Raw genomic sequence first — 25341 nt, forward strand, 5'->3', positions numbered from 1 at the left:
AATGGCTGCGATCATAATCGGTTCAGTAGTTTTTGAGTTAACCCCAAAAAAACAAATAGAAAGAGAGACAAAATGTATACAAATGGCTATTTCGGTCTATGTACCCTATGACCTATAAATCTAAGTTAAAATTGCCTAAAAATTGTACAATTACAGGCAACGATACAATTTTATTTATGTGAATTGATGCTTATTTCAGACAGGGACTGATCGTGGGCAAAGAGGCACAGTTGGCAGCCTACGACCCAGTGGGACCCAGGGTGCTGCCTGTCACTAGCCGCCGGCTAGTTGTATAGTCTGTTTTTTTCTATCATTGGAAATGTATGGCCGTCCATCATGGTAGTAAACAGGACTGTGTGTGTGTGTGTGTGATAGGGTGCAAGCTGTGTGTGGGAGGGTGCGAGCCATGAGCAAGGGGGTGTGGCTAGTTAGTGAGGGTGACTTGCCAGTGAGGGCGAATGTTAGAGCTGCAGGGGACATCCATTCAGCTCACACAGCGAGTCACGATGAGTCAGTACCATGAGTGAGAGGAGCCTATGCTGAGCTCTGATTGGAGGAGCTCAGCACATGCTCCTCTGACAGCTGTGCTCAGCAGCCTCATGGGTTGATTCATTCGACAGAGACTGTTGGCTGTCCACTATTGATCACATTCGTCACCAGGATGACTATTGGGACTTGAAGCGAGGGTGCTAGATGCTACAGGTATGCTAATATATTTTATTTTGCAGTTACACATACACACATGTTTTTTGCAACATACTTTAATGAGTGTTATGTGTAGTCTTTATAATACAGAAACAGCTACATTTTCTGTACTGTTTAGGATAGTCAGTCACAATTCCCCCATTCCTTATTATTGTGAAGTGAAATTCTTCACCATATCCTAAATGCTTCTGGGGTTTGCTGTCATTAGGTTTGTAATCAGGATTAAATGCAAAAAAAGAAGAAAGAAATAAAAGTATTTCTTATGATGCATTAGTGTTCTATATAGCGACCCCTATAAAACCACAATAGTCATGTCATTAACAGTAAATATATATTTAGTAATATCAATAATGACATTTTATAATAATGTAATCTTTCAGTTAAAGAACTATAAAAAAAATTTAATTAGGCAAAGACATACAGTATAACAACTAAGAAAATATATTTTTTAAGATTTATGACAAAATTTTAAGCATTTTGCTTGTAAAGTTTGGATTCAGGTTTACATATTCAGTGTAATGTTGACCTAAAAGTATCAATATGTATATATTTGTACATATTTGTCATATTGTTGAGTACGAGGAGGAAAAAGGATAATTAATGTCGGGGACATGCATAGAGTAATTAAATAGGGGATCTGTCTAGAAGGACCCAAACGGTATCTTGTCCAGAGCCTCATGGAGCCTTAAGCTGGCCACACACCTAAAGATTATCTGTCCAACCAGCCAACTAGTTGATTGGTTGGAATGAAAATCTGGTAAGGAATACAATCAGCAATTTGCTCCCAAACGCTGGAAAATGGACCAAAACTGTTGTTTGAACAATAGTTTATATCAAACATTTAACAAACTTGTCTGAACGACCATTTTCATCTTTTCTGGCATTTAGGAGCAAATTGCTGATCATCATTTACTCCCATACGTTACCAGATTTTCATTCCAACCAATCAACAAGTTGGCTGGTTGGATGTAAGTTGGTCTAGTGTGTGGCCAGCTTTAAGGGGCACATCCACTAGCAGACTGTGAAAAGACTGCACAATTATGACATTGTAATCGTGCAGGCATTTCACAGTCTGTGCTGTGCCTACACTGAACGTGCAGTCGTTCAGTGTAGGCACCCACCCGCATCCCCGAACATGGCCAATCTGTCGTTATCAGCAGATTGATCAGCATATTCGGGTGATGATAGATGTAAAAAACGACCAGCGGGAGCGCGCATCGCTAATCGTTTTTGACATTTGCATGCCAGATTTATATCGTTTAATCGCTCTGTTTAATCGGGTAGTGGATGTGCGTGTTTAATCTGACTGTGATTTCAGATACTTGTACATTAGATTTAAGATGGGGGCAGGGTCCTAGGGGGGCTCATGAAAATTTTGCTATGGGGCCCCCCTAGGTTTAGTTACGTCCCTGTCAGAGCCATATGCATCTACATCACATCTCCACTTCCAATGAATGGGTGTAGTTGGGTGGACATACAGTGTTCACACATAGACTAAGCGTTCTGAATGTATGGTATGGGTGTGTAGGTAGAACTGCTGGCTATGCTAAATTGAGTGTACACAGAGGGCCTGATTCAGACCCGCTCACTAGATGCGGACGCTCGCTTCCAGCATATGGAAATCCAGCTAAGTGACGTCAAGGCAGCCACTCGCAAGGCAAGGCATAAGCACGCTCACTATGTATTGGAGAGCGATCACTTTGTGTTTATAGACGCCCACCAGCCTGTCTTTAGCTGCCCACTAGCATACGTATTTTCCAGGAAGTATATACAACCATCGGTACATCGGGTTCCATCGGATCTGACCGCAGAGGTTGCGGTTGACTGTACCCTACCGCAAGCACTGCGAGCACTCCAGTGTATTATTCAAACAGTTGACGTATACTTTGATGCTGCCTGTTAATTATGCACGCCACAGAAATGGCATTGAAACACTCTGGCACGCCTGCGTCTGCAACTCCACTCCCCCGTTACTACTGCTCTGCCCCTGTTACCACCCACATACGGCCTCTCCTGTCACTCATTCCACTGGGGTGTCTTTGCAGAGCGAGCAAGCACATTCCGATCGCTCGTACTAGTTTGCGCGCGTGCACTGCGAACTACATGCATGCGCACATTAGCGAACATCTTCTGCAACGAGCGGCCGCTTGCTAACGAGCGGGTCTGAATCAGGTCCAGAGATCCGTCTGAATTCGGACAGATATCTTGCACCAGAAATAGGGCTGGTAAAAATGTGGTGATAGAGAAAAAAGCCAGTCCGTCAGGCAGAATAATGGGGGTGGCACAGTGGCATAAATTTGAGCAGCTCTGCATACAGGTGATATTTTGCACTTAATTCTGTCCACGAAATGCCGCTGACATGTGCGCAACTCTTAGTTGGCTCCTTTGTGGCAAAACCTAACCATTTAGAAGTAGGCAGTCTCTCATTGGGACAACTGGCCACTAAATATAATGACCAGACTCTGAGGGCCATATTCAATTTGAGGCGAAAAGTCAGTTTCCGCGATACTTTTTCGCCGATGACGTCATTTTCGCCTGTTTTGAGTTTCCTCTGTATTCAATTTGGAAGACTTTCGCCTAGGCGGAAAGTGAATGCAATGTAATAGGCGAAAAAGTTTCGCCTATGAATAGCAGGCGGAAAAAGTGCAGAATTGCGGTTTTGGGGTACAACATTGCGGGAACCCTCGTGCAGCCTTAAGACAGTCCCCTAAAGGTAAACTGCATCAAAAAAAGTTTCAAAATATTCGGGACACCCCAAAAAAATTATGTTTAATTTTGAGGGTAAAAAAAAAAAATAGGGGAACAAAGTGCCAAACTATCTAAATTAATTCAGGTCGATCCCCATGTATGAGGCAGGTGTTTTCTTCATTGCGGGGACAAGCGGCAGGTGCAATTTTGCAGATTTTTTAAAATAACTTTAGGGCCTTAAAAAAATGCTTACCCCCATTTTCATGTACCCCAAATTTGATAGGAATAGTTATTTTCCCCCAAAAAATAATGTAAGTGCTATTCTTTACCACTTCTTCATAGCCGCAAAATTGCACCTTGCGCGGCTATTACAAACCCCGACTTCCTTCAGCAGGCAAAAATGGGGGTACCTATAGTGATCCCCCATGTCTGGACATCATTAGGGGGGTCCCAGGCAATTTTCCCAAAAATTCCCGTTTTTTTGGGGCGAAAGGTCATTTAAAAAAGACAAGGATACCTTTCAATTACCTTTAACGGGTGAAAAAAGTGCAGATTTGGGGTTTAGCTTAAAAAAAATAGCCTGCACCCTTGGGAATGCTCCTTTAAACAAAATGTGCCGGGGAAAAAAAATCGGGACACCCCAGAAAAATAATTTTACATTTTGGGGTGAAAAGAAAAAAAAGTGAAAACAAAATGCCAAACTAACAAAATTAATTCTGGTGGGGTCCCCAAGTATGTGGCAGGTGATTTTTCATTGCGCAGAGTAGCGGCAGGAGTATTTTTGAAGAATTAAAAAAAATACCTTTAGGGACTTAAAAATATGCTTACCCCCAATTTCATGTAACCCAAATTTGATGGGACCACTTTTAAAAACGAAAAAAAAACTAAGTGCTCTTCTACATCACTTGCTCAATGTCTGGAAAAATAACCACCTTCCGCCGCATCTATTTAAAAAGCCGACTTTCTTCTGCAGGCAACAATGGGGGTACCCATAGTGATCCCCGAGGTCTGGACATCTTTAGAGGGGTCCAACAATTATTTCCCGAAAATTCACGTATTTTTTCACCTATCCAAGTTTTGCCTGTTCCCGATTTTGCCTACTTTGGAATTGAATACGGGGAATAGCGGGCACGCGCACAATACTTTTCTGCTTGGAAAACAGGTGAAGTCTGGACTTTTCACCTCAAATTGAATACGGGCCTGAGTGTGTTACACATTAGATAGAGCAGGAACAAACCTTGTCATAAACATGACTGGAAGGGAGTTGTGGTCATTATTGCCTGGTCTTCACAAGGAATTAAGGATTGGAACTACAGAGTTTATCAGTAACAGTAGTTGTCTGACAACATACTGAACCAACAGAGCAGTGCTTAAAGTGGTCCTAGAGAAGTGGTGGTACACCCCCCCCCTCCTCCTCAGCGCTTTTTAAAGAAAAAAAAGGGGTCTGGTCTCAAAAGAAAGGGGCGTGGTCACACAATAGTGTTCCAATTCAAATTGCACCCCACAGTAGCACACTCTTGATTCACCAGATTCACATTACACTACATAGTAGTGTCCCTTATTCATGTATGACACACAGCAGTGGCTCTTTTACACAATGCCCCCAGTTGTATCCCTTATACACAAAGGGCCTGATTCAGATTTGGGAATAGAGTGAGAAATCTCTCTCAACTGTGATCCTGAACAAACCATATTGCAATGCAATGGTGTAAATACATATTTTTTTTTACATGTGGGGTAAATACTGACTGATTTTGCATGTAGCCCACAAATACTGCACAGCTTTATTATTACTCTACAATTTAGAAGTCAGTTTGGAAACACTCCTCCCAAATCTAAATCTCTCTGCACATTTTAAATCTGCCCCATCTGCAGTGCAGCATGGTTTCACCAAGATGATCAGTTGAGAAAGATATCTCACTCTATTCCCAAGTCTGAATCAGGCCCAAGGCCCACAGTAGTAGTGCCACTTATACAATGCCCACAGCAGTAGTGCCCCTTACACATAATGCCACAGCGGTAATGTCCCTTATGCAAATGCTATGCTCATTGTAGTGGTGCCCCTGATGTAGTTCCCCCAGTAGTGGTGCCCCTTAGGCAATGCCCACTGTAGGGGTGCCCCTTATGCAGTGCTCCAAGTAGTGGTGGTGCCCCTTATGCATTGGCCCCAGTAGTTCCACTTATGCAGTGGCCCCAGTAGTGGTAGTGCCCCTTATGTGGTACCCTCAGTAGTGGTGCCCCTTATACAGTGACCCTAGTAGTGGTAGTGCACCTTATGTAGTGGCCCCAGTAGTGGTAGTGCCCCTTATGCAGTGGCCCCAGTAGTGGTAGTGCCCTCTAATGCAGTGCCCTCAGTAGTGGAAGTGCCCCTTATGCAGTTCCTCTTAGTGGTGCCCCTTATGCAGTGCCCCCAGTAGTGGTAGTGCCCCATATACAGTGCCCACAGTGGTAGTGCCCCTTATGCAGTGCCCACAATGATAGTGACCCTTATTCAGTGCCACCAATGGTGGTGCCCCTTACACAGTACCCCAGTAGTGGTGCCCCTTATGCAGTGCCCCTACTAGTGGTAGTGCCCCTTATGCAGTGCCCACAGTGGTAGTGTCCCTTATGCAGGGTCCCTTATTCAGTGCCCCCAGTAGTGGTGCCCTTTATGCAAAGCCCACAGTAGTGGTAGTGTCTCTTATGCAGTGCCCGCAGGAGTGGTGTCCCTTATGCAGTGCCCCCAATAGTAATGCCCCCTGTAGTAATGCCCCCAGTAATCATGACGTCTCTCCCATAGTGCCCGTGGGGGGAGCGGAGCCGGACGCCGGAGCTAAAGAGTGATCTCCAGCCTCCGGCTGGCGCTGCGGGGAGGGAGCCGGGCTCCCGCCAGTAACAAAATCTCAGCGGGTGCCCGGCAAATGGATCCTCCCTGTGTCGCCGGGCTAAGGTGGGCCGGAGGAGGCGGAACTAGTTCCGTCTCCAAATAAAAGTGACAGATCACAGTTCAGCCCTGTTCCGATCCACTTTAACCCCTGTAACAGAGTAATTGAAACATAGGGATATATTTACTAAAGTGAGAGTTTTTAGAGGTGGAGATGTTGCCCATAGCAACCAATGAGATTCTACTTAACATTTAACTAGCATCTTCTAGGAGATAATAGCTTGAACCTGACTGGCTGCTAGGGGCAACATCTCCACTTCTAAAAACTCTCACTTTAGTAAATTTACCCCATAATGTAACTTTTGGATTCTCTCGCTGCCTGTAAGCAGCATATTTAGGGGGGAATTCAATTAATCCCCTGAGGGTTATTCAATTGTCGCCAAAAGCCAGCAGTATCGGGGATTTTTTTTTTCACCGGAGGTTGATGAAACAAAATCCCAGATAATTGCCATTTTTTTCACGCCCACGATCGTGAAAACACATGGGTCCAGGAACTTATCTCTGATCCTATGTGTTTTCACGTAAAAACAGGAATTTTATTTGTGTGGTAAAAATGGAGAGTAGATTGTGACAGGAAGTTTGCAGTTTGTGAGTCAGGTCAAGCTCATCCACAAGTATGCGTATGGGTCCGATGTTACCGATGTTTTTGCTGACTTTCGAATGTATGTAATGGGAAGAGGGCAGCTTTATAAACTGGTGGGCGTCTTGGTATAGTGCTGTGACCGCATTCATTTTCATAATTTCGCATTGGCTGGGTGTATGCGTCCGTAGACTTGCGATCCAAGCTGAATGATATGGGCAAGTCATAATGACACCCATTTACTTACAAAAAAACATATATCCATAGATACAATTTTACATTAACCTCTTTGCACAAAGGGCTATCTGCTGTGACTTTTATCTGTACTCCTTCTTTGGGACTGTTGGAAATTGAGCTGAAGTGTAGTTAAGTATACTACTGACTGTATTTTGATTAAGGGTGTGCACCGGCCACTTTTTGTGTTTTGGTTTTGGATCTGGATCTTTCTTCGTGTTTTGGATCTGGATTGGTTTTGCCAAAACCACCCTTCCGTGTTTTGGGTTCTGGGTTTTGTGTTTTGGATCTGTATTTTTTTTTAAAAAAGCATAAAAACAGCTAAAATCACAGAATTTGTGTGTTTTTCTGCTCCTATGCTATTATTAACCTCAATAACCTTAATTTCCACTCATTTCCAGTCTATTCTGAACATCTCACAATAGTGTTTTTATATTCAAAAGGTTGCACCGAGGTAGCTGGATGACTATGCTAAGAGATACGAGTGGGCGGCACAAACACGTGGTCCATCTAGGAGTGACACTGCAGTGGCAGACAGGATGGCAGTTTGAAAAACTAGGCCCCAAACAGTACATAATTCAAAGAAAAAAAAGAGGTGCAAGATGGAATTGTCCTCCCACCCACCCTTATGTTGTATAAACAAGACATGCACACTTTAACAAACCAAACATTTCAGCGCCAGGGTCTGCCACACGACTGTGGCTGAAATGATTGGTTCGTTTGGGCCCCCACAAAACAAGCTGGCAATTAATCTGTCCCTGCACAAACTGGCTCTACGGAGGCAAGATGTCGTCCTCATCCTCCGATTCCTCACCCTCTTCAGTGTTGTGTACATCCTCATCCTCACAGAGTATTAATTCGTCCCCGCTGGAATCCACAACCACAGGTCCCTCTGTACGTTCTGGAGGCTGGTCTCCCTGGAAGACTTGATAATTCATTTTATGAACATCATCTTCTCCACATTTTGTGGAAGCAACCTCCTACACCTTTTGCTGACAAGGTTCCCGGCTGCACTAAACACTCTTTCGGAGTACACACTGGAGGGGGGGCAACTCAGGTAAAATAGAGCCAGTTTGTACAGGGACCTCCAAATTGCTTCTTTTTCCTGCCAGTACAGGTACGGACTGTCTGACATGCCTACTTGGATGCTGTCACCGATGAAATCCTTTAACAGACAGACGCACGCTTGTCGCTGCTGCTTTAAGGATGCAGGTGCGGCTACAGCCCACACATTTCACAAAGACAGAAAAAAAAATAAGAAATTTTTTATTGTTTGTGGAGCGCACTTTGAGGGTTACACCACCCTTTAACAGACAGACGCACGCTTGTCGCTGCTGCTTTAAGGATGCAGGTGCGGCTACAGCCCACACATTTCACAAAGACAGAAAACAAAAAAAAAATTTTTTAATTGTTTGTGGAGCGCACTTTGAGGGTTACACCACCCTTTAACAGACAGACACATGCTTGTCGCTGCTGCTTTAAGGATGCAGGTGCGGCTACAGCCCACACATTTCACAAAGACAGAAAAAAAAAGAAGAATTTTTTAATTGTTTGTGGAGCGCACTTTGAGGGTTACACCACCCTTTAACAGACAGACGCACGCTTGTCGCTGCTGCTTTAAGGATGCAGGTGCGGCTACAGCCCACACAATTCACAAAGACAGAAAAAAATAAGAATTTTTTAATTGTTTGTGGAGCGCACTTTGAGGGTTACACCACCCTTTAACAGACAGACGCACGCTTGTCGCTGCTGCTTTGAGGATGCAGGTGGAATCTAGACGGGATTTGGAACCGGGTACACACTACCTCCATCAATTGTCTAAATCCCACTGCACTAATGGCGGATACCGGACCCACGTCTAACACCAACATAGCAGTCAAGGCCTCAGTTATACGTTTTGCTTCAGGATGACTGCTGTCGTACTTCATCCTCATCGCTAGGGACTGTTGGAGGGTCAATTGTTTAGTAAAAGTGGTGGTGTTCCTACTTCCTCTCTGGGATGATGAACAACTCCCAGCAGCAGCAACAGCACTAGGAGGAAGTGGTTCTTGATCTTTCCCTATTTTATTTTTATCAGAGAAAGTTTGGTCCTCCATTTATGTTATATTGATATATACATGCGGCTAAAGCGCACACAAACACAGAAAATATTTTTTTATTTTTGCTGGAGAGTAGTGCACTTTGTGGGTTGCACCACCCTTTAAGAAATGAGCCAGCCGGCTCTTTACTTATGGGACACAGGCGCACGCTTGGCGCTGCTCCTTTGTTGATGCACCTGCAGCCACAGTGCACACAAGTCACAAACACAGAAAATATATATTTTTTTGGTTTGGACTGGAGTGTACTTTGGGGGTTACAGCACCCTTTAACGGTCAAGCCAGCCGGCCCTTTACTTATGACACAGGCGCACGCTTGCCACTACTTTGTTGATGCACGTGCGGCTACTGCGCACACAATTCACAAACACAGAAAATATTTTTTTATTTGGTTTGGAGTCTACTTTGGGGGTTACAGCACCCTTTAACGGTCAAGCCAGCCGGCCCTTTACTTATGACACAGGCGCACGCTTGGCACTACTTTGTTGATGCACGTGCGGCTACTGCGCACACAATTCACAAACACAGAAAAAAATTTTTGTTATTTGGTTTGGAGTGTACTTTGGGGGTTACAGCACCCTTTAACGGTCAAGCCAGCCGGCCCTTTACTTATGACACAGGCGCACGCTTGGCACTACTTTGTTGATGCACGTGCGGCTACTGCGCACACAATTCACAAACACAGAAAATATTTTTTTGGGGGGTTTTGACTGGAGTGTACTTTGGGGGTTACAGCACCCTTTAACGGTCAAGCCAGCCGGCCCTTTACTTATCACACAGGCGCACGCTTGGCACTACTTTGTTGATGCACGTGCGGCTACTGTGCACACAATTCACAAACACAGAAAATATTTGTTTTTGGGGTTTGGACTGGAGTGTACTTTGGGGGTTACAGCACCCTTTAACGGTCAAGCCAGCCGGCCCTTTACTTATGACACAGGCGCACGCTTGGCACTACTTTGTTGATGCACGTGCGGCTACTGCGCACACAAATCACAAACACAGAAAAAATATTATTTTTTTAGCACTTGGGGGGAGCACCCTTGATGGACAGAGCACCCCCTGGACAACACTACAGCACCCCTTTAGGACTGGGACACTGCACAGGACTTTGGAGTGGACACAGCCCCTATGGAGAACTGACTGCACAACACAGTCCACCCAGCCCCTATGGACTTTGAAGTAGTGGACACAGCCCCTATTAACAACAGCAGCACAGCACAACACAGCCAGCCCCTATGGACTTTGAAGTAGTGGACAACAGCAGCACAGCACAGCACAGCACAACACAACACTACTCTGCACTACACTACACTACACAGCCCAGCCAGCCCTAACTCCCACCCTCCCTCTTCACTGTCCACAGCCGAGTGAGAAAATGGCGCCGAGGCGGGTACCTTCTATAGGATCCAAAACCCGCGAGACCCGAGAAGGCGGGATGATGACGTTTTGCCTCGATTTCAGATCCGAGTCAGGCGGGAAAAGTCGAGCCTGACTCGGATCGGCCTCGGATCGGGGGGGCTCGGTGGGGTTCGGATTTCAGAAATCCGAACCCGCTCACCCCTAATTTTGATGTCTAGTCACTATTTATGTCTTGTCTAAAATAAAGTGAATAGAGTTTTCCATGCTTTTACATTGACTTCTTTCAAATATACGGTTTTCTTCAAGAAAATAAAAAAACATTAATATTTTTAAAGAACATGTACATACAAACGGGGCACATATATTGAACAGTGTTCCTCTTGTTGTATTTGTGTCTATTTGTAGCTGTAGCTGTGTATGATAAACTGTATTTTATGACAGGTTGTGTTCTTAAGTTTCCAAAGTTTGTTCATATCCATGATGACCATAAAATCAGTTTTGTTGCAGGCTACCAATTTTAACTGTATGGTTACTAGAAAGATTGCTTCACAGTCATCTCAGGCCCTCCTGGGATAAGGTGTTGCAGGTGTTGTTGCTAAAACAGTATTGTTACAAAGAAGGGGACTAAATCTTGTCACATACATCTTAACTCTCATCCATCAAAGTGCCAGACAGTTTGCTTCAGTCTGTTACAGATGCCAGCACTTAATTAGTGGTAGTGTAATTGGCCCATTAAACCTGTAGGAAATGTCTGTTTGCAGAGTCCAGGTTTATCTCTCATGTGGGAGGGACATTTATCAGAAAGTCTTTAGGGCTGACCAAAGGACATGGAAGTAACAAAGAGACATAGGGGACAAAGATTCAGGACTGTCTCAATCAATTATTGTTAGGATCTGGAACAAACGTGTAGCAACTTGTAAAATTGCCATATTTAATGTACAGCACAGTCCTAGAAGCTAGCATCACCTGAGCCGGGCATTCTTATGATCAAATTATTTGCTTAAATAATTGCATTTCCAATTTAATTATCAAGTTAATTGAAAATAAACAGTAAATAAAAATAATGAATGCAGTAAAGGAATTACAAAATAAAGGACACCGTCCTTTGGTGAAGCCTAAACGACAATTTGCTTTGTTTTATTAATTAATAAAGTGAAGATTTTATTTTCCTATAAATTATTCAATCTGCTTATTATACTGAGTAAAGTAAACAAAATGAAAAAATATTACACTATTATTACACTATTTTAAGAATCTGACAACATATACTGAAAATATAATTATATATAACAATATCTAATGGTATATCGATAACTGTGAGAAAAGTTCTCCACATTGTGCTTTCTATCAAGGTGATTCAAATGTTTTTTGGGCACCTAAACGCAATGGGCACCCGACGGAGCAATTCAATTGTTGCTCCGCTCGGGCTAGTACCACGTGTGAGCGCCCATAATCACAGGGTTTAGATGCATATAGCTAACCCCGTGTAAAGTCCTGCTTTGGGCGCCTTAACAGCTGTTGTAGCGCACATATTTGCGAGCTGCGAGGCTGCGAGCAGAGATGTGTGCAGCCGCTGTTATTCACACCCGAATGGAACGACAATTGAATTGTTCCGTCAGGCACCCAAAAGAAATATCCACAGCTAAAACCATGAATCGTCCCCTGTGATAGGATTCCCAAAGGATGTAGTAGGTTCTGGCTGGTTGCCCTCTTGTTGGATCTTCATAGGATCCCTTGGGAGAGAATTACTATGAATTACTATAAAGAAATGAGCAGAGCAGTTCAGACATGATTTTAGTGTTGTATTTGGGGTTTAAATGTGTCTCTTTCTAAATTAGTAAAATTGAAATTGCTTTAAAATACTAAAGTACAATCAATGTGTCTCCTTAATTCATGTTCCGATACTGGAAAATATACGTAGAGAGCTCGTAGATTGGTCTTCCCAGAAATTGTCTTGGTTTGGTAGAATGAACATTTTTAAGATGAACATTCTTCCAAGAGTCTTATACCTGCTTCAAACCTTACCGGCAAAGGTCCACTCTAGTTTTCTATCTATCCTTCTGTATGTACACTGGGCCATTCACCATTTTGAGTGCGGAGAGCGGAAGCCCAGATTTAAACTTAAGATCCTATTTCAGCAAAAACATCAAGGAGGTAAACAGCTCCTAATGATATCTGCATATCACTGTTCTGGTTATGCAATAAGGTATAAGATCTTATGAAGTATACAGCATACTACATCTAAGCACAACACTAAACAAACATTTTTCTTAGCTATTGTTCGTTATTATCATTTATTCTTCATTATATCTATTTTTATCAAATTTTTTGGCTGATTTTAATTAACAATTTCATAATAGTTATATATATGAAAGTCCATCACGACCATCGGGCTTGCGACGAGACCCTTGTGGTAGGGTTTCGTCTGCCGCAAGCCCCAGTGAGCTTCTGGCTCTAATAGAGCCGGAAGCTCACTACTGACATCACTGGTGAAGTCAGTAGGGCCGCCCTCAAACAGCCTCCGTTTGGCCAGCCACCCCCCCTCCCCGCCTACAAAACGGGGCGAGCTGACGATCAACATCGACAGCCGCCTCGTTTGTAGCGAGCCCCAGAGCAAGTGAATTTCTCACTCGCTCCGTGGCTTGCGCACGCCGCGCATGCACAATGCACAACCATCGACCCACTTGCGAGCGCATAGCGCTTGCGAGCGGGTCTGAATCAGGCCCTGTGTACCCAAAATGCCCTTCCAAGTCATACTGTTATTGTCTAGTACAAAGTTAAATTACTGGACCTCTTCACACAGGCATATTTGTTTTATCCAGATTTGGGATAGGCAAACTGACAATGAGTGGTGATATAATAGTCTGGGATAAGGTCGTATTATAAATGCTTGTTCCTCTAGCCTGGAGGCTTTGAAGACACAAAAATGTCCTGTTGAGATGGCACAGATGTCCCAATATTCTTCATATGCCTGTGTTGTCCTCTCTCTGGCAAAGATGCAGTAGAGAGAAGGGCTCTCTTCTACACACTTGATGAAATTACCCTCATCATCCACTTCTGGTCCAAAATAATAAGTCTATCCAAGAGAATATTGGGACACACTGTGCCCAAGGGCTCTGGGTTCTGGCTCCTTTCTTAGTTAGAGATCCCAGCGTCTTCCTACAGAAAAAAAATCCCTGCTAAAGCATATCACTAATGTGGCGGGAGCAGCCATACTGGTTTGCTGGCTTTCTCATCTACCGCACACTATTACTGAGTGGTTTAATAGGATGAACTTCTACATGTCTGTGGATGACAATGATTTCTCTACAAACATGTTGATTTTACAGCAACCTTATTGCTACTTAACGCTACCTCTATACAACTAGGGCTTAACATAGAAACATAGAATTTGACGGACCATAAGAACCATCTAGTCTGCCCCTTTAGGGTTAGGTTATTAGATACTGTGCACACATTGTTAGTCTATTAGAGGGCCAGTTACCTGTTGTAGAAGGATGCCTGTCCCCTTCTCTTGCTGGCTGTGGGTTTTAGCATAATGAACACAAGGCCTGATTCAGAGTTGGGAATAGAGAGAGAGATAGTACTTAACTGTGTACCTGGGCAAACCATGTTGCAGTGCAAGGGGTGTAAATACATAAATTTTTTTGCATGTAGTGTAAATACTGGCTGCTTTTGCATGTAGCTCACAAATACTGCACAGCTTTATTATTACTCTACAATTTACTAGGGATGTGCACCGGACCATTTTTGCCGGATTTGGATTTGGTTCTAATTCGTCGTCCGGCTTTGGATTTGGATTTGCCAAACTGCGGTGACTGGCTTTGGATTTGGATTTGGATTTGGATTTTTTTTACAAAAATTGACAAAAAAAGCTAAAATCACATAAATTGGTCTTTTTTTTCTTCCTAGAGTATTATTAACTTCAATAACATTAATTTCCAGTCAATTTAGACCATATCACAGCTTATAATATTGTTTTCAACATTATTGGCCAAAGCTTGCAGTGAGCTGACTGGTTACTAAGCGACAAAGCAGCGGCAGACACCACAGTATAAAGCACATCTATGACACATTGCCACACAGCAGTGGCAGAAATGAAAAGTAGTGCACCCACCCAGTGGGGTACGGCCAGCAGAATCACAGTACTTGTTTACATAGTGGGCTACGGCCCAAGGAGTCACAGTGCACAATCTTATTCACATTACACCGCACATAGGGCCTGATTCACATTACACCATAAAGTAGTGTCTCTTATTTATGTTACGACACACAGTAGTGCCCCTTTTACACAATGCCCACAGTAGTGCCCCTTTTACACAATGCCCACAGTAGTGCCCCTTTTACACAATGCCCACAGTAGCAGTGTCCTTTACACAATGCCCCCAGCAGTGGTGCCCCCTATGCAGTCCCCTTAGTAGTAGGGTCCCCTATGCAGTGCCCCCAGTAGAATGCCCCCCAGTAGTATGCCCCCCATTAGCAGGCCCCCCCAGTAGTATGCCACCCAGTAGTATGCCACCCATTAGCAGGCCCCCCCAGTAGTATGCCCCCCATTAGCAGCCCCCCCAGTAGTAGGCTGCCCCAGTAGCAGGCCCCCCCCAGTAGTAGGCTGCCCCAGTAGTAGCCCCCCTGTAGTATGGCCCCCCCAGTAGTAGTAAGCCCCCCAGTAGTAGTAAGCCCCCCCAGTAGTAGTAAGCCCCCCCAGTAGTATGCCCCCCCAGTAGTATGGCCCCCCAGTAGCAGACCCCCCCAGTAGCAGACCCCCCCAGTAGTATAGCCCCCCCCAGTAGCAGGCCCCTCAGTAGTATGGACCCCCAGTAGCAGACCCCCCCAGTAACAGACCCACCCCAGTAGTATAGCCTCCCCAGTAGCAGACCCCCCCAGTAGTATAGCCCCCCCAGTAGTATGGCCCCCCCGCACCCCCAGTAGCAGACCCCCCCAGTAGCAGACCCCCCCCAGTAGCGCCCCCGGCCCTTGCACAAGTAAAAAAATAAAAACTAAAAACTTACCTGTATCCCCGCTCCCGCGCCGTCCGCTCTGCTGTCACACGCTGAGGAGGGAGCCGGAAGACGGAGCTCATGTGTGAGCTCCAGCCGGCTCCCTCCGTGCAGCAGCCAATGAGAGTCTGTGTGACTCTCATTGGCTGCTGTAACAAACACACAGCTGCCGCTGGCGGCTGTGTATTTGTGTCTGTGTAGGGCAGAGTGCTATCACAGCGCTCTGCCCTACACAATAGGAGCCCTGATGTCGGATTCTCTAGTGAGAATCCGACATCAGGCGGCCGCCGTTCGGCCCCGAACGGGAATCCGAGACAAGCGGTGAACACCCGAACAGGGTTCGGGTGGACTCGGATCCCCAATGTTCGGAGCGGTTCGGATTCCACAGAATCCGAACCGCTCATCTCTACAATTTACATGTCAGTTTGGACACCTCCCTCCCAAATCTAAGTCTCTCTGCACATTTTAAATCTGCCCCACCTGCAGTGCAGCATGGTTTTACCAAGATGATCAGTTGAGAGAGATATCTCTCTCTATTCCCAACTCTGAATCAGGCCCACAGTTCCTACCAGTGATTGAAATGGCATTGTAGTTCTGATTCATTAACTAAGCTACAATTAAGTTACCCAGTGGTGGCAAGAGCTCATATACTGTAGTTTCATTTTTTTTCACTATGTATTTCGCTATTAGTAAAGCTAATGCAGTTCTTTGAGTTTTAGACACTGCCCTTCAGTCCACTATCACATATACAGTGCATTAATGTTGTAATTAAATATAAATATATACATTTAACTTTTAAATAGTTATTTAACCCTCTCCCGGTAATTTTTGCGAAGTGTAGCCCATAGGCTACAACGGCACAACACCATTTTTAGAAATAATATCCCCCAGATGTATTATGGAGGGACCTCAGCAGATTTCGGAAATATCTGCCGAGGTCCCACCATTTCTGACAGCAGCCGCAACCCCCATAGGTTTGTATCCCCCATAATACATCTGGGGGATACAAATTATTTGCGGTTATACCCTGAACATGGGTGTTTTTTCGGGGAATATGCCACAAATAGTTCATGATAAATGGGCCCCAAAGGGAGAGATGTATTACCACAGCACATATCGTGCCACTATAGCAGCTCCTGCTTCACCATTTATCAAGACGAAGCAGGAAGCAATAGAACGGACAGATATGTATCATTATGTTAGATGCTGGAGTGTAGGATGGAAAAAAAACCTCTCTGGTGAACATCAAAAGGTGCAAAGTGTTAAGGGACAAGCGGCAAAAAGCTCAGCTTCCATTACTTACTAAGTGCTCCTTAATGCTTGTAAATAATGGCAACTATGGTAACTAGTGGTGGTGGCAGCATTATTTACATAAGCTAAAGGCTCAACTAGAGGAAATGTTGAAATGTGAGAAAAAAGGGGTTACTTATAATCGCTTGTTACATGTACCCCATAATTTCATAATGTAGAATAAAAATACAATGATTGCAGAATTTTTACTTATGAAAAAAACCCAGGAAAATGTGCAGTCTGAGAAATTTATACTAAGAATAAAGTACACTGCGCTCCTCAGAAATCTGCAACTCACATACATACTGCTAGAAAAACTGCTATAGAATAGATAACACACTGTCGTGTCAGACTAAACATAATGAAAACTGCCTTGTGGTTGATACTCATTTACAGTAGGTTTTAGAAATATGTTGACTTCCAGGCATTAGGACACAGCTATTAAGAAGTTTACTCTGGATGTGCCAAAGGCGTAGTTGGCGTATGAGTCAATAAAAATGAATGCCCAAGAGAATCTTTTTCCACCTTCACTAAATGAAAGTGCAGCTGCTGGATTGAAGTGGTGATGTGGGTTATGGTGGAGATTAGGCAGAAAATGAGCAAAGGGCTAGATTGTCATGTAAAGTTTGTATTATTTAACAGCATCAGAACAGCGAGCAGAAAGGTTGGGCAGATGGGATTCAAGAATATAACATGGCAAAAATACCACTTTTATTCCATATATTAGATTATGTTAACGGCCAAACAACCTTCTATTCCGTATCACTAAAACCCTTTTAAATGAAAGCTGCAGGGGTGAATCTGAGTCTGGAATGACTTACTCTAGAACACTTAGTGTACTGAGGGCAAATGCATTGTGATTATTAATGAAAATATGGTGTGCGTGTGTGCGTGCGTGCGTATGTGTAATATTAATTTGTTATTGGTTTAGTAGCCCTTTAAATTGTACTCATCATAAATGAACAGGTCTTAATTAATATGACATGAATATGATACAAGAAGCATTTATATCATACTACAAATTTGTTCCTGAAATACTTAGTTTGTATTAGGGATGTGCAGGCTCGGATAGGTTCGAGTTTGCACGTGGAGTTCGGATTTTTCCCTCCAAAAAAACGGAACTCAGAACGAGGCAAAACGTCATCTTACATGGACGAACATCATCATTCCTGGACAAAAGACCAGGAATGATGATGTTCGTCCATGTAAGATGACGTTTTGCCTCGTTCTGAGTTCCGTTTTTTTGGAGGGAAAAATCCGAACTCCACGTGCAAACTCGAACCTATCCGAGCCTGCACATCCCTAGTTTGTATATATAATACTATCTTTGCCTTTATATCCCATTACATACAAATGATAGTAAAAAAGACTCAGCAGGGGTTTTTTGGGCGTAAAGAATGTGTGGTCTATTTACTAAGCAGTGTTAGGAGACAGAGTGAAAAGTGATAAGGTGCCAGCCAATCAGCTCCCAACTGTCATTTTTCAAACACAGCCTGTGAGATGGCAGTTAGGAGCTGATTGGCTGGCACCTTATCACTTTTCACTCTGTCCCCAAACACTGCTTAGTAAATAGATCCCTAACATTTTCAACTACTGAAGTTCAGCACAAGTAAGGAGCCATATATATATATATACAATATATATGTTATTGAATTTCATATTGAATGAGCTATGTACTGTAAGTCGCAGGTTAAACATGAGATTATTACCTTTATCCATCTCTGTCCATCACCAGTGTGCGACATTACACACAAGAGGTATGTGCTCCCCAAGTTTTAAGGCAAATAATGTGTAAGTTAAAGTGTATTTAATTAAACAATGGCAGATGATAGATTTAAACGGTATTAACATGAAATGCTGCATTACCCTCCAAGTGGTTAAGAAGCAATATATATAACTGTATAATTTGTTGCCACCCTCCTCTTCCCCCTTCCCAAGCTAAGATGCTGTTAATAGAGGCAAAACTCTGATTACTTAATGGTTTTCGAGACAGCCGTGGCCTAGAAAATTAAATTTCACATCTTCTTTTATGACGTTAATCTCTCTTCTCACATCCCGCCTGTTATGATGTGTGCGCCAGAGATAATGTTTAAACTGACTAAGGCAAAGTAAACCAGACAAGTCTGTTATTGGCTTTATAATTACATAATTAACTTTTTGTCTCTAATCGTTATGGAGGTAATGGTGCTGTTAAAATGGGCTTTTGGCGTGCAGAAAGTAAATCAAAAATCAATAATCCATAGAATGCCATTAAGGGCTGAAACAGCTCCTATGTTGTGATTCACTCAAGTTTTTTCTGTACGGCAAATGAAATTCATTAGGGCAGAGATTACTGTCTGCGGAGTTGACTTTCAGTTGATAGTAAAGATCAGAAAAAAAATTGTCACCGGCAACGGGAAGCAAAATTGCAACAATGTTGCCATAAATTATGCGCTGCTTGTAACTCTGTTATTACATTGTAATTGACCTCCCAGCAATTAATTCTATTTTCCATGAACCCTCTTTTATTTCTAATTTACATTACGATCGTATATGCCTGAAAAATGACAGTGTAAAAAAGATAAATGTGCTAATTACGCGTCTGCTTATCTCTGGCTCCCTGATGCCAACACCTTTGGTCCAGCCTCCCTTGGTATGTAAGTATGTCACTTATTTCACTCTGACATCTCTAATGTATTTGTAAACTGTCCCATAAATACTGCAGCCACATGCAGCTATCCAGGGCTCCGGCAGCAGCCTTACTCTGCTGTATATTTCTTCCTAGAATGAATTTGAAATTGACAAAATAATGTTCAAAGCCAAATGACTTTGCTGTCACTGGGAAATTAAGTTCTTGACCCTGCTTCTGATGTATGTTTATATTCCTATTTTTTTTCGCCATTAACTTAATATTCACCTGGAAGGCACAATGATTGTCTATAAGCAGCTCAGATTCTGCTTTATACATCTATGAAGTCAATAAAATATAATTTAATTGTCATTGTCAATATTTTCATTTAAGACATCAGATAAGTTCATTGGTTGATGATACTTTCTCTAGGATAGATCAGGAAAAAAAGCATGTTGAATTTGCTATGCATTTATTAGTAATGGGCAAATTCATTTGGCCGATTAGTTCCAACCCAAATGTCAGCAATTTGTGATTGGTGACTCTTATTTGTGATTTGGTCCAGATTTAACCAATTCCACCGCATAATTTACACCCCCAGCAGTAGCAGGTCAATCAAAGCAAATAAACAATTGTCACATGTCGATAGGCTGATAAAATTATTATTATTTATTACCAGTTATTTATATAGCGCACACATATTCCGCCGCGCTTTACAGAGAATATTTGCACATTCACATCAGTCTCTGCCCCAGTATAGTTTACAATCTATATTCCCTACCACATGCTCACACACATACACACTAGGGTTAATTTTTGTTGGAGCCAATTAACCTACCAGTCTATTTGTGGAAGGAAACCGGAGCACCCGAAGGAAACCCACGCAAGCACAGGGAGAATATACAAACTCCGTACAGGTAGGGCTATTATTTCGTTCCCCTTCAATAGTCCCATTATATTTTTTTTATGACCTGTGATATGATCTGGGTCTTTTCAGTGCCCTAGCCTTTTACTATTGTAATCTCCACTTCTGTCCTGTGGGTGCCTTGGTGCTTAGCAGCATCGCCTAATGGGCCTGATTAAAAGATGGTTGGTAATGCAGACACGGTCACAGACACACTCTAATAGCAGTTGCAGGAATATGCAAAGGCTAATCTCAGCCTTCCCTTTGTGCTCCACTATGTGGTGGTGTACAGGCCCGCCAAGAGCCGCTGCGGGCCTGGGTAACAGGGACGGGGCCTAATCGCGGGAGGCGTGGCCACACCCCCATTCGGGGGAGGGGGAAAGGATTTTCAGTGCCGCATGCTGGCGAGGGGGGTGCTCTATGGTTTCTGGACTTGCTATTATCTGCAGTATATAGAAGTTGGGTACGGGATCCAATTGCACAGAATGCCAGCGGGCTGAATCCTGACACCAGAATCCCGATGGTTGAAATACCGACTATTTCGCAGGGGGGGCTGTTTAGGCAGCACCTAAAAGCTTATTTCTTTATTTTATGTTTACAATAGGGGTGTGCACCGGCCACTTTTCGTGTTTTGTGTTTTGGTTTTGGATCTGGATCTTTCTTCGTGTTTTGGATCTGGATTGGTTTTGCCAAAACCACCCTTCCGTGTTTTGGGTTCTGGGTTTTGTGTTTTGGATCTGTATTTTTTTGAAAAAAAGCATAAAAACAGCTAAAATCACAGAATTTGTAGGTTTTTCTGCTCCTATGCTATTATTAACCTCAATAACCTTAATTTCCACTCATTTCCAGTCTATTCTGAACACCTCACACCTCACAATAGTGTTTTTATGTCCAAAAGGTTGCACCGATGTAGCTGGATGACTATGCTAAGCGACACGAGTGGGCGGCACAAACATGTGACCCATCTAGGCGTGAAACTGCAGTGGCAGACAGGATGGCAGTTTGAAAAACTAGGCCCCAAACTGTACATAATGCAAAGAAAAAAAAGAGGTGCAAGATGGAATTGTCCTTGGGCCCTCCCACCCACCCTTATGTTGTATAAACAGGACATGCACACTTTAACAAACCAATCATTTCAGCGCCAGGGTCTGCCACACAACTGTGGCTGAAATGATTGGTTCGTTTGGGCCCCCACAAAACAAGCTGGCAATTAATATGTCCCTGCACAAACTGGCTCTACGGAGGCAAGATGTCATCCTCATCCTCCTCATCCACCGATTCCTTACCCTCTTCAGTGTGTACATCCTCATCCTCACACAGTATTAATTCGTCCCCGCTGGAATCCACAACCACAGGTCCCTCTGTACGTTCTGGAGGCTGGTCTCCCTGGAAGAGTTGATAATTCATTTTATGAACATCATCTTCTCCACATTTTGTGGAAGCAACCTCCTACGCCTTTCGCTGACAAGGTTCCCGGCTGCACTAAACACTCTTTCGGAGTACACACTGGAGGGGGGGCAACTCAGGTAAAGTAGAGCCAGTTTGTACAGGGACCTCCAAATTGCTTCTTTTTCCTGCCAGTACAGGTACGGACTGTCTGACATGCCTACTTGGATGCTGTCACCGATGTAATCCTTTAACAGACAGACGCACGCTTGTCGCTGCTGCTTTGAGGATGCAAGTGCGGCTACAGCCCACACAATTCACAAAGACAGAAAAAAAAAGAATATTTTTATTGTTTGTGGAGCGCACTTTGAGGGTTACACCACCCTTTAACAGACAGACGTACGCTTGTCGCTGCTGCTTTGAGGATGCAAGTGCGGCTACAGCCCACACAATTCACAAAGACAGAAAAAAGAAGAATATTTTTATTGTTTGTGTAGCACACTTTGAGGGTGTCACCACCCTTTAACAGACAGACGCACGCTTGTCGCTGCTGCTTTGAAGATGCAACTGCGGCTACATCGCACACAAGTCACAAACACATTAAAAAAATAGTTTTTTATTTTTTGGAACACTTTGAGAGTTACACCACCCTTTAACAGACAGACGCACACTTGTCGCTGCTGCTTTGAGGATGCAAGTGCGGCTACAGCCCACACAATTCACAAAGACAGAAAAAAAAGAACAATATTTTTATTGTTTGTGTAGCACACTTTGAGGGTGTCACCACCCTTTAACAGACAGACGCACGCTTGTCGCTGCTGCTTTGAGGACAGTATCATATGCAGTGACAGTAGACTTGTCAGAAATTGTTGGCACGTCCTTCAGTCCGGACCAGATGTCCAAACCAGCCCTTGACTTATGACACAGGCGCACGCTTGGCGCTGCTACTATGTTGATGCACATGCGGCTACATCGCACACAAGTCACAAACACATTAAAAAAATAGTTTTTTTTTTTATGGAGCACTTTGAGAGTTACACCACCCTTTAACAGACAGACGCACGCTTGTCGCTGCTGCTTTGAGGATGCAAGTGCGGCTACAGCCCACACAATTCACAAAGACAGAAAAAAAAGAACAATATTTTTATTGTTTGTGTAGCACACTTTGAGGGTGTCACCACCCTTTAACAGACAGACGCACGCTTGTCGCTGCTGCTTTGAGGACAGTATCATATGCAGTGACAGTAGACTTGTCAGAAATTGTTGGCACGTCCTTCAGTCCGGACCAGATGTCCAAACCAGCCCTTGACTTATGACACAGGCGCACGCTTGGCACTGCTACTATGTTGATGCACATGCGGCTACATCGCACACAAGTCACAAACTCATTAAAAAAATAGTTTTTTATTTTTTGGAGCACTTTGAGGGTTACACCACCCTTTAACAGACAGACACACGCTTGTCGCTGCTGCTTTGAGGATGCAAGTGCGGCTACAGCCCACACAATTCACAAAGACAGAAAAAAAAGAACAATATTTTTATTGTTTGTGTAGCACACTTTGAGGGTGTCACCACCCTTTAACAGACAGACGCACACTTGTCGCTGCTGCTTTGAGGACAGTATCATATGCAGTGACAGTAGACTTGTCAGAAATTGTTGGCACGTCCTTCAGTCCGGACCAGATGTCCAAACCAGCCCTTGACTTATGACACAGGCGCACGCTTGGCGCTGCTACTATGTTGATGCACGTGCGGCTACATCGCACACAAGTCACAAACACATTAAAAAAATAGTTTTTTATTTTTTGGAGCACTTTGAGAGTTACACCACCCTTTAACAGACAGACGCACGCTTGTCGCTGCTGCTTTGAGGATGCAAGTGCGGCTACAGCCCACACAATTCACAAAGACAGAAAAAAAAGAACAATATTTTTATTGTTTGTGTAGCACACTTTGAGGGTGTCACCACCCTTTAACAGACAGACGCACGCTTGTCGCTGCTGCTTTGAGGACAGTATCATATGCAGTGACAGTAGACTTGTCAGAAATTGTTGGCACGTCCTTCAGTCCGGACCAGATGTCCAAACCAGCCCTTGACTTATGACACAGGCGCACGCTTGGCGCTGCTACTATGTTGATGCACGTGCTGCTACATAGCACACAAGTCACAAACTCATTAAAAAAATAGTTTTTTATTTTTTGGAGCACTTTGAGGGTTACACCACCCTTTAACAGACAGACACACGCTTGTCGCTGCTGCTTTGAGGATGCAAGTGCGGCTACAGCCCACACAATTCACAAAGACAGAAAAAAAGAACAATATTTTTATTGTTTGTGTAGCACACTTTGAGGGTGTCACCACCCTTTAACAGACAGACGCATGCTTGTCGCTGCTGCTTTGAGGATGCAAGTACGGCTACAGCCCACACAATTCACAAAGACAGAAAAAAGAAGAATATTTTTATTGTTTGTGTAGCACACTTTGAGGGTGTCACCACCCTTTAACAGACAGACGCACGCTTGTCGCTGCTGCTTTGAGGATGCAGGTGGAATCTAGACGGGATTTGGAACCGGGGACACACTGACTCCATCAATTGTCTAAATCCCACTGCACTAATGGCGGATACCGGACGCACGTCTAACACCAACATAGCAGTCAAGGCCTCAGTTATACGTTTTGCTTCAGGATGACTGCTGTCGTACTTCATCCTCATCGCTAGGGACTGTTGGAGGGTCAATTGTTTAGTAAAAGTAGTGAAGTTCCTACTTCCTCTCTGGGATGAAGAACAACTCCCAGCAGCAGCAACAGCACTAGGAGGAAGTGGTTCTTGATCGTTCCCTATTTTATTTTTATCGGAGAAAGTTTGGTCCTCCATTTATGTTATATTGATATATACGTGCGGCTAAAGCGCACACAAACACAGAAAATATTTTATTATTTTTGCTGGAGAGTAGTGCACTTTGTGGGTTACACCACCCTTTAAGAAATGAGCCAGCCGGCTCTTTACTTATGGGACACAGGCGCACGCTTCGCGCTGCTCCTTTGTTGATGCACGTGCAGCCACAGTGCACACAAGTCACAAACACAGAAAATATATATTTTTTTGGTTTGGACTGGAGTGTACTTTGGGGGTTACAGCACCCTTTAACGGTCAAGCCAGCCGGCCCTTTACTTATGACACAGGCGCACGCTTGGCACTACTTTGTTGATGCACGTGCGGCTACTGCGCACACAATTCACAAACACAGAAAATATATATTTTTTTGGTTTGGAGTGTACTTTGGGGGTTACAGCACCCTTTAACGGTCAAGCCAGCCGGCCCTTTACTTATGACACAGGCGCACGCTTGCCACTACTTTGTTGATGCACGTGCGGCTACTGCGCACACAATTCACAAACACAGAAAATAATTTTTTTTTTGGTTTGGACTGGAGTGTACTTTGGGGGTTACAGCACCCTTTAACGGTCAAGCCAGCCGGCCCTTTACTTATGACACAGGCGCACGCTTGGCACTACTTTGTTGATGCACGTGCGGCTACTGCGCACACAATTCACAAACACAGAAAA

The sequence above is a fragment of the Taudactylus pleione genome, unplaced genomic scaffold (genome assembly GCF_031769625.1).
Source record: "Taudactylus pleione unplaced genomic scaffold, aTauple2 ptg000117l, whole genome shotgun sequence".
NCBI lineage: Eukaryota > Metazoa > Chordata > Amphibia > Anura > Myobatrachidae > Taudactylus > Taudactylus pleione.